The following is a 10073-nucleotide window of genomic DNA, read 5'->3' as shown; positions in this document are numbered from 1 at the left end:
ACAAATCCAGAGTCTTACCAGATGATGCAGCAACTGGCCTCTTTGGTATTTTTTATCAAATGAGTTGAAAACTTAGGTCTATACAAAAATTTCAAGTAAATGTTTATAGCAGCTTTATTGAATATTGCCAAGACATAAAAATGTAGGGGCAAAGGGAATCTCCCCACTGCTGCTTGCCACTGGCCCTGGAAGGTTTCAGTCTCTAAGTTCACTTGAATAAACTAGCATTAGACAGACTGTCAGAAAAAAAAAAAAAAAATATATATATATATATATATATATATATATAAATTTTTTAACATGCACATGTGTACAGGAATCAGATAAAACATGAAAGTCCAAAAAAAGGGCAGATTGTTGATGCTTAAATACCCTTTTCACAGGGGAGAATGCAGTGGTGAATTTAGGCCTTTGTAGAAGAATAGTAAGTGAGTTTTAGGGAATATAAATGAACCTGGAGAACAGACAGAGTAGCCTGCGACAAAGTCTCTCTGGGCTCTGGGGTAAAGTGAGGGACGGTGAGCTGGAGCTGCACTTTGAACTAAAACTGTCTTGCTACTCAGTTAAGTCTCTCAGGAAATTTTTTGGAATTTCCCACAGAAAAATAGATGAAAGTCTAGCTGGGCATGGTCATGACTTTTAGTCTCTTTTCTTCTCTGGTGGCTAATCTTTCCAGGTCATTTGATGAGATTCATAAGGAAGGAGGTTTTAAGCCAATTTCATTTCAGGTGAGGAAATGACAGGCCCTTACAATTATTTTATTACAGATATTTTATAACTATTTCAGAGTCTGATTTGTTCTAGGTTGCCAGACACTTGATAAATGACAAGATTTTTAAGTAAATGTGGCTAAGTTCTTTTACTTGGGAAAATAGAAAAATGAAATCTCATATGAAATTGTATCAGATTTTATAATAATCATTTGCACTTTTGGGGGAGGGCACTGTTAGAGAGACCATGATTTTAGGGCAGCTTAGAAGGCTTTTTGGTCTCCTTTAATTCAAAGTGCTCAGTAAGTCAAAGCGTTTTCTGAGCCTTAACAGATGAAACCAAGATGTTTTTCAGTAGGTATGTACACAAATTGCAGTACAACTATGTAATGAAATTTCTTTCAGTGATAAAGAAAAAAAGCTGCTAAGCCACAGAAACATATAAAGTTCCCTTAAATGATTATTGCTAAGTAAAAGAAACTAGTCTGAAAAAGCTACACAGTGTAGCTATGATTCTAACTATATGGCATGACTGAAAAGTCAAAACTATAGAGACCGTAAAAAGATTAGTGATTACCAGAGGTTTGGAGAAATGATGAATTAGCAGAACACAGATTTTTTGGGTAGTGAAACTTGTGGTTGATACTATTATGACTACATGATTTTACATTTTTTAAAATTCATGGAGCAATACAATATGAAGAGTGAAGCTAGCACGAACTATGGGCTTTACTTAATAATAATGAATCATATTAGTTCAACAGTTGTAAGAAATTTACCACACTAATGCAAGATGTTAATAAAAAGGGGAAAAAAAGAGTGAGTGTAAAATCTACTTTCTTTCAATGTTTCTCTAAACCTAAATTACTCTAAAACTAATGTCTACTGATGTTTTTAAAAACTCATCTTTGTTTTCTTATGGAATGAGCTTTAATTTCACAAAGAAAATTGTTTATAGAAATAGCACTGTTATTGGGGTTACTTAGAAAAATGTCAGGTTGTCTGTGGTAAGGGGTAGAATAACATTATAGTCATGTAATTAAAAGAAATGATTGTTCCTCTAACTTAGCACTGAAGCCACAGGAAAGTACTCACATGAAAGAGAAAGGATTTTTTTTTTTTTTTTTGGTGGTTGGTAGCCAATTTGAGGGTATTATTTATAGATGTGGTCTCTTTGAACATTTCATACTTTCCATCAGAAAAGCCATAGAAGCATTATTTGGGTTCTGCTTCCATTTCACAGAATTGAAGTAATTAAAAAATAAAGGTAAGAACAGAAGGACTTTTGATAATTAGCGCCATAGATAAAAATGCTTGCTTTTTGTTCATTTCAATGACTAGATAAGGAATTATTAAGAGGCACATAATTTAGTCGAATTAACCACAATCCTATTGAATAACTATATTTTATAAGCATTTCAGAATCTGATTTATTTTAGGTTGCCAGACACTTGATAAATGACAAGAATTTTAAGTAAATGTGGCTAAGCCTTTTACTTGGGAGAGTAGAAAAATGAAATCTCATACAAAATTGTATCAGATTTTATAGTAATCATTTGAGCTGTAATATAATTCTAATTGGTTTACCGGTAAAGTTTTTAGGGTTCTTATTTCTAGCATTTTTGATGATCAATTTCAATTTGCTTCCATGTATTTCATTTTCCCTTTCATCATCTGTCTTTTCATATTGTGAAACTTGGTAATAATATATTCATTTGAATTTTATGAACCCCGTAAATGTCTTTTTATGATGCCTTTTTCATTTCTAGAGAAAAAAGCATTCTCAGCTGCAGAAGGTTATTCTTTTAAGCTTTTTATAAAAGCTAGTAAAATTGGTTTAACTGTCCTGACCCCTCTGGTTTTAGTCAGTTTCCCATTTCACTGTTGCAAATAAAATACATCTCAAGTTTTTAGTGGCTATCAGAAGTTGAAGAGCCAGAAATAAATTTGGGGGGAAAAAACACCATAAAAACAGATCTTATAAAGGATCCCACAGTATTATACAATTATATTATCCCAGTTTGGATATATATGAGTGAGGAAAGAGTTTTATATTTGGCTACCCAGAACTTCATAGCATAACAACCTTATCTTCTAAATATTTCCACATATTTTACTTATGTATACCAATAGCTACGCTACCATCACCTGAGAATTTCGTATGAGATACCAACAAAATAGACTCAATCAAGGAGGATTCTGCAAGAAGGGATATTGGTTTTAGTACAGAACAAATGTTCAATAAATGTCAGCTCTTTCTATTATACCTCTTATGCCATTTTTTATAACTTTTTTTTTCTAAACTGAGACTTAATTTATGCATAGTGATATGCACAAGTGAACATTCTGAAAATATAGTGTAAACAGCCTTGGTAAATAGACAACCATGTCACCTAAAAACAATCAAGGTATAGGATATTATGATGTTTCTACAAAAATTCTTGCCCCTCTCCTGCTGATTCTTACCGTTAAGTAGATCCAATGTTTTTTTCTTACTCATATTAGATAAGAGAAATTGTGATTATTCTCAAAATTCATACAATTTGTGTATTATTTCTTCTAGCTTCTTGGTCATCTATGTCATTGTGTGAAACAGTTTCTTTTTGTTTCTAAGTTATAATTCACTGTGCAAATATATCACATTTTGTTTACTCAATCGTCTGTTGAAGAACGTTAGTTGTTTAAAAAATTTTTGGAGCAATGTAAATTAAGTGAATTGTACTTTCAACGAAATGCAAGGGGCCCATATAGCTAGATTTTAGATTATAAGTGAGGTAGTGGTGAGAGCTGATGCTGGAATTTAGTTGGGGATTAACTGTAGAAATGTTTTATTAAAGGAGTTTGGATTTAATTGTGAAAAGAATGGCAGAACCATTCTTTTCACAATACTGTTTCTAGTTATCATTGCAGAAATAATCCTCTAGTGACAATGGGTAAAAAACAAGGCTTTCAATAAACTCTGTCTTCAGAGGAGGAAGAAATAGTGTTCAGGTTTACAATATGTGAAAATATTTACATGAGCATAATATATGTGTTTGGAGAAGGCGTTTTCTGTGGTGCTGTGGTATAAAAAATAAGTAAGTCTTCACATACCCAGAATATAAAGTTCAGAGAGCTCTTAACTGAAGTGGAGACTCAGAAAGATTATTATTGAATTTATTGCATGATGTTTAGCCTTTGTTCTCACCTATAATGATGTACTTTGTAAATGAGAACAGGCACAGGAGAGTTAGAAATGAGGATCTCAAGGAGGATAATTCAGGGATGGAATGGATGGTGTTTAGTGTCATTAGATGTAGTTGGTGAGGAAGAAGAAAGGAGATTTTTTGTTTGTGTTTTTGATGAGCTAATGGTATCATAAAAATAGTGTATATAAGAGAAAGAGAGAACGATCATTTCAAGTTTGTAGATATTGAATTTAGGGCCCCTGTGGCATTGCTAGATGGACATGCGCACTGGTTATTTGAGTATGTGCATGTGGAAGACAGGGTGATCAGCCTTTATGTTAGAGAGTCATGGGCTTTCAGATGCTTTGTGAGATCACTTTGGTACAGACATCAAGTGAGGGGTGGTGAGGGTAAAAAGAAGAATACTCTGAAATGCCAGCATTTAGAAGGGGAAGGAGAGGGTCTGACAAAAGATACCGAGAAGGAATGATCAGTGAAATATTTCATTGTAGCTAGAGGAAGACATGCATTTTTATTCCTCTTGGCCCTTCTAATCCCTGTTCTAGTTATCACTCTCTCTGAACCTATTACAATCCTCAAACTTCTTATTTTTTTCCTTAAATTAGGCCAGAATTCCTCACAGCTGTTTGTCCTCCAAATTCCCTGGATCTGTTCACATTCCTCAGGAACTAGGTTCTTTGTCATTCTCTTCATCTTAATCACAGTTCCTCTTTTCAGGAACACAGGTGTATACACCTGCCTTTCTCAGACCCCAGCTCTTTTGCATAGTGTGTGTGTATGTTTTTTTTTTCCTCTCTAGCATCTTCTCTACCCCTATTTATTCATCTGCTCTGTTCATCAAATTATGATGCATTTATGCAGTTTTCTAACCCTTCTCTGATTATTGTATTTGTTATATTCCTTTAAAAACAAGTGCTTGGCAAAAGTAAAGTCATTTGTGGGTCTGCTATTACTAACTCCAATTGCTTTCCCCTCAATCAGTGAGAACCACCATCATCTGAGTCCACCTTCTGGGTCTGCCTTCTGGAAGTCACTCCAGGCCATATGCTGTGGTTCTCATCGAGCTCACCTCACGGATTTCCTCTTTCAGAACCTACAGTTCTGCACTGATGACTATCCAAAAGATGAAAAGTTATTTTACTGTATTTTGTCCACATTTGTATCTGTTTATAGTAAGTGTGAAGTTATTGCAGTCTGTCTTTATGGAAATCATGGTTTTATTTCTGTTAGCTTTGTTTGCTTGGTTAATGTCTCTTCCTGGCTCAAACACAAGAACTTCTAATTATTTTATGGAAAAGTATAGGACATAATAATATAAAATAATCCTTAGAATTTAAATAAACTCATCTTGAGTGAATAAATTAGTGAAAGAAGGAGCTCAAATAGAAGATCAAACAATTTTTAGTAATTACATTTTTTGAGATAGGAGTCTCACTATGTTGTCTAGACTGGTCTCAAAACTTGTGGACTCAGGTGATCCTTCTGCCTCAGCCTCCTGAGTAGCTGTAATTACAGGCACATGCTACTAGCCCCAACTCAAACAAATGCCGAATGACATAGATATATCAATTAAAATAAAGCCTGAAATGTCAATAGGACATAAGCCATTTTGATGGAGTGTCATGGATGAAAGTCTAAGGCACTAGCACAAGAAAACAAAGACATAGAAAGTAAACATGTTACAAACTGAAAAGCTTGGGCAAATCAGATTTATATAATAAAGAGTTATGTAGTCAGCAATGATGATGTGAAAGAAAAGTGGTTTGCATATGATAGTTTGCTCTCTCACATTCAATAATAAAAATCTACTACCACCAGGCTTTCCATGGTATAACTTGGCATCAGGGATGACCTGCCTAGATTAGTTTTTCTTTTTGCTTGATAATTCTATACACTCTATAAGTTTGTTCAAAACTATATTTCTATAGAAATTATTAGTATACATTCTTATTTATATAATTATTCAACTCATAAAATATTTTTGGGTTCACAGAAAATGATTTTCTAGAGATAGAAGAGTTTAGAACCTGTTTACACTTGATGCAGAGGGAGCCAGGAGACATTGCAATGTGGGAATCACATGGGATTGGGTAGTCGGTGAAGGTCAAAGTCTCTGGGAAGATAGGAGAGGATTGACAGCTCTGCTTGATGCATCACCCATAAATACAGGGAATTATTTCCTTTTGATGCTTCTGAGAAAATAAATAACTGTACTTAATCAAACAGCACTCAATATTTTTTGTGTGTGTGTGAGATTTAAAGTTATGGTTACTCCAGTAAGTCTCATTTTCACTGTGAATTAGAAAGGTACATTTCTTTTCTGGGACAGAATGTTTTGCTACTTTGGAAGATGACAAAAGAAACCTACCAACAACATTGTTCTTAGGAATATTAATGACCCAGTTAAAGTGGAGGTCATAAATTTGTAGTGATATCTATTGACCTTAGTCTTAGCTCTTGGATTTTGCAGTTGGTGCACTGAGGCTTGGGTATAGAACAGGACTTGTGACTCACAATCCAGGGTGTCTTGGGAAAATCAGCAAGATATATTAATAAAGGCATTGAAATGCAGGAAAGATTTCTTGAAGCCATAGAGTATGTGTCAAAGGAAAAAAAAAAGAAGAGAGCTGGGGATGTGGCTCAAGTGGTAGCGCGCTCGCCTAGCATGTTTGGGGCACTGGGTTCGATTCTCAGCACCACATAAAAATAAAATAAAGATATTGTGTCCACCTAAAAAACTAAAAAATAAATATTAAAAAAGAAGAAAAACGAAGAGTTATGAAGAAAGCAGACATCAGAATCAGATGGTGAGGAAAAGCAGTCTTGTGGAGAATGTTGTTTATGATGAATCTGTAAAGGGACAGATGAGTGTGGCTATAATTGGCTTTTTTATTTTAAATGTGGAACTGTAGGAGGCTGAAGTGTTGTCAAAGTACAGGCCATTAAAGTCAAAGAAGTAAAAAAGCTTTCAGGAAACAATGTCTAATGAATCCTTTATGTCTCCACCCAGCCTCTACGTCCTCAAGGAATGAAAATGAGTGACTAGGAGTCTTAGCGTCAAGGAGGGAAAGTGTGATATAGTTGGAAGTCATAAACAAGAAGTAGCACATCAGCAACACCCTTTCTAATAAGGAGCTGAAAACTCAATTTGTGTTCTGTTTTGATTCAGATTGCAAGAATTACTTCAGATCACTGTAATTTTTTGAGGCTATTTAACATGTGAACTTTGTATTTATTTTAAAATACATTCAACTTACTTACATGCTCTTCCTTCTTGACCCTCTTTCCGCCACTGTGTGTTTTGCTTGTTTTATGTAGCTGCAAGTTGTGTATCTTGGCTTCTCTCTTGCTTGAAGCTCAGTATCTGCTCCCTAAACCCAACCATTCATAATTTTCTTCCAGACTAGTCAAACCAGCCTACCAGTAGAATCTTCTGTAGTTTCTGTCAAGCTTACTCTTGCCCTCATATATTTTTATTTATTTCCAAATTTATCTTAGTAAATCAGAGTAGTTAGTATTGCATTCCCTATTTTAAAGACTGTGTAGGATGAACCATGTTTTAGTAAGTGAAATCCACACCCCTTAGCCAAGTCCTCTGTTTTTCTTACCATGCATCACAAATTTTTGTTTATGTCTCTTACTATATCTTTACACAGACACTGTATCAGTGGTACTCAAATGTAGCCCATGATCAGAACACCTAAACTTCTAGAGATTGCATCCTAGGTTGCACTTAGTGATTGAATGAAAACTTTGCATATAGGACGCCCAATCAGATTTTTTTTTTTTTTTTTTGGTGAATGAGCAGCTTTGTATTCTACATGATGTATTGTCTCACTGCAGGTCTAAAAGCAATTGGCCAACTGACAATGAACTGAAACCTCTAAAACTGTGAACCAAAATAAACCTTTCTCCTGACAATTATCTCAGGTATTTTGTCACAGTGGGAGGAAGCTGACTAGCTCACACAGTCCTAAATGTTTCAGTATGAAACAGACATCATATGCTTATCATATATATTACTTATGTTCTTTTATTTATTTAATCTCTAAAAATTTCTATAGAATAGAAATAAATGATGTTGAGAAATGTGTCATAGATTATACACATCTGGAAGTTACAATGCCAGGATTTAACCAAAGCTTCCAAATCTGAATTTTCATTAAGAGAATAAGATACTGTCTTGGTATCCACATCAAGTATCCAATTCAAACTGGATACATTGATTTTGTACCATCTTTCTTGCAACATAAGTTCTTGATCTTCTCTGATGGTAATTGGTCCTTGTTCAAATTTGCACCTGTGATATCTGACCTAGTTTCAGCTGTGTTTTGTTTTAGATTGGCTTCTCTGTCACTAAAATCTACAATGAGGAAAAGAATTACTGAATCTCAAATTTTTCAGTCCATAGTGGTTGAATTAAGATTAATTTGATTCAGCAAACATATAGATCTTTTAGGTATACAAGGTTTTACAAAAATAGAACAATTAAATAACACTTTACCAGAGATATCAAGGGCTCCAAAGAAGGGTCCTGAGGAAGGGAAAGGGAACCCAGAGAACAGATGATTCAGTGTCTCAATTTATAAGGCATGAAAGGTAAATGAAAATGATCGTTATCCATTTGTAAAGGTTGAAAAGACTATTTCCCCCTTACCTTTTTTCTTAGATACATAATGAAACTAAGTTCTTCCTTTAAATTTTGGAGTAGAGATGTATTCCTTCCGCTTTTAAGCTTTGTCTTCATGTGCCCTGAATAGGGACTTCTTGGGAGCATTTACTCAATTCTGGGATTTATCTTACTTGTGTCTTTTTTATCTTTAACTGCAAAAATTCTTAGACTTCTATAAATTCCTAATGGTAATCACAATGCTAATTTCCTAGCACAACCTTAGAAAGAAATTTCCAGTCATGTTACGCTAAGGTTTCTTTTCATATTTACATAAATATGGCATATTTTTTTCTGAAATCCTGAATAAAGCAAGAAGATGTTTCTGGGAAGCAATAATTGCATCTTACATGTTCTCCTTGTTGTTGTTTTCTGCATACTTTTTGCACAGCACTTTTCCATTAGCACATTATATGCAAAACAAGCTAATGAGATACAGAGAGATGGTACTTTAATTCCCACATACAAATGCTGAAACTGATGTACAGAGATGTCCATAGGTTTGTCCCAGTAGGATACTGTTGGGGGGAAGTCTGAAGCAATACTGTTCTCCTGCCATTTTGCCCATTAGTCCTTATTACATTTGACAGACATTTTGGACATGACTGAATGCTCAGGAGAACTGCTCATCTCCCCCGAGAACTAAAAAAGAAGCAAAGAAGCTGACTAGCCTCCCTGTGCACCCCCTGCCAATGTCTTAAACCACCCTACAAAGAAAAAAATAAAACTCAGTGTAGTCTGGGACTTTATTATAATGATTCTGAAAGCCTAGTTTTATCATCATAGAAAATGACAAAGAAACTTTATTTAGATTGAAACGAAGAGAATAATATTAAATGGAAAAGGCTGGAATAAAATAATATTTTCATTTTGTCTTTCAAATCAAGATCTAGCAGACTAATAGCATTTTAGTGTTGATGGGTTTTAAGTAATTTACTGAGTAGTGCACTGTTATTTTAGGAGCTCTCATGAATCATAGGAAATAAATGAATTTGCTGGTGACTTCACAGCAGACTGCAGTTGATCATTTTTTACTCGTTAAATCTCCTAAGTGATAATGTGGAAAAATATCAGACTTGTGAAAATTGCAATAAAGTTGAAGTGGCTAATTTTGTTACAGCCCAGCATATGTTTGTTTCCAAGTGTTGTATACAATTAGAGGGTATTTAATGAAGAGAAAATGTAGCTGTGTATTTATCTCTTTACTCTGAATGTTCCTTCATTTCCTCTTTTGTAATCTTATAGCACTTTATACAATCTTGAGTCACTTTGTGACACATTACATTGTTGTATAGTTGATAGCTCTTTCTAAACTTTTGCTGAGTACAAGCTCTTTTGGGAACATTTGTCCAGGTTGGACATGCGACAAATGACTCTTATTCTCCCTATTATACCTAGCTTAGTGTTAGATTATGTTTGTCAGTTTTCCATGTCTGTAAGAACTTCTAAAGAGAGAAGGTCTACTTTGGAGGGCAGTTTTGGAGGTTACAGTCTATGACCAGTTGG

At 34.5% G+C, this 10073-nt stretch overlaps 1 long non-coding RNA gene across 1 annotated transcript; it reads left to right on the top strand.

Annotated features, from left to right (window-relative positions):
• The first annotated feature begins 1908 nt into the window (after nucleotides 1-1908).
• Nucleotides 1909-6121, top strand: LOC124095554 (uncharacterized). The gene is made up of 2 exons (XR_006852521.1): nucleotides 1909-1977; nucleotides 4880-6121. It is a non-coding gene; the product is annotated as an uncharacterized LOC124095554 (long non-coding RNA).
• Nucleotides 6122-10073: the final 3952 nt, after the last annotated feature.

The sequence above is a fragment of the Marmota monax genome, unplaced genomic scaffold (genome assembly GCF_021218885.2).
Source record: "Marmota monax isolate L192 unplaced genomic scaffold, Marmota_monax_Labrador192_F-V1.1 WCK01_AAM20220418_F8-fsc00030, whole genome shotgun sequence".
Classification (NCBI taxonomy): domain Eukaryota; kingdom Metazoa; phylum Chordata; class Mammalia; order Rodentia; family Sciuridae; genus Marmota; species Marmota monax.
The sequence above is the reverse complement of the archived record's forward strand: the minus strand, read 5'-3'. Positions and strand labels throughout refer to the sequence as shown.